The sequence below is a fragment of the Nannospalax galili genome, unplaced genomic scaffold, assembly GCF_000622305.1.
Source record: "Nannospalax galili isolate Female #2095 unplaced genomic scaffold, S.galili_v1.0 scaffold4620, whole genome shotgun sequence".
Taxonomy (NCBI): Eukaryota; Metazoa; Chordata; class Mammalia; order Rodentia; family Spalacidae; genus Nannospalax; species Nannospalax galili.
This window is the reverse complement of record NW_008346171.1, coordinates 17,699-18,819: the sequence shown is the minus strand read 5'-3', so window position 1 is coordinate 18,819 and position 1,121 is coordinate 17,699.

Below are 1,121 nucleotides of genomic sequence, written 5' to 3'. Positions count from 1 at the left end.
TCTTCTACTGGTGGATATCCAGTTTTGCCAGCACCATTTGTTGAAGATGCTGTCTTTCCTCCATTGTGTGTTCTTGGCACCTTTGTCAAATATCAGGTGGCTTAAATTGCGTGTACTCGGGTTTGGGTCTTCAATCATATTCCATTGATCTATCTGTCTATTTTTGTGCCACTGCCATGCTGTTTTTATGACTATAGCTCTGCAGTATACTTTGAGATCTGGTATAGTAATTCCCCTGTGTTGCTTTTTGTGCTCATGTTTGCTTTGGCTATCCTGGGTCTTTTGTGCTTCCATATGAATTTAAGAATTTTTTTTTTCCTACATCTGAAGTATGTCATGGGGATTTTGATTGAGATTGCATTGAATGTGTGTATTCCTTTTGGGAAACTGTGTATTTTAATACTGAAATGGAGATCTTTTTTAAAGGTTAAAACCTGATTTAATTTTATGTCTTATAGGGTTTATACTGAGTACACTATTGTATAACTGTAATAATTCAACTGGAAACCTAAAAATTTACAGCCAATTTTGAAAAATATGCATCTTAGCTCAGAAAATTGTTATTGAATATGTCAATGCTGTTGTAATGAAATGCTTCTTTTAAGTAAAAAAATAAGTAAATGAAAATGATAATAAAACATAACAAAACCTCTGGGACACTTTAAAAGCAGTCCCTTTAATTATGTTGAGATATGTTCGACCCAGTTCAAATCCCTCTAGGACTTTGAACATAGATGCATGATGAATTTTGTCAAAAGCCTTTTCTGCATCAATTGAGATGATGATGTGGTTTTTGTCTTTGAGTCCCTTTGTATGATTGATGACGTTTATTGACTTGCATATAGTGAACCATCCCTTCATCTCTGGAATAAAGCCTAGCCGATCATGGTGAACGATCTTTTTGATGTACATCTGTATGTGGTTTGTAAGTATTTTGTTGGGAATTATTTTTAATGTAGGCACTTAGTGCTATAAACTTCCCTCTTAGGACTGTTTTTAATACATCCCAAAGGTTTTGTTGTTGGCATTGTCATTTCCACTTAGTTCCAGGAATACTTTTATTTCTTTCTTAATTTCTCTTTTGACCCATTCATCATTCAGGAGTGTTGTTTAACCTCCAC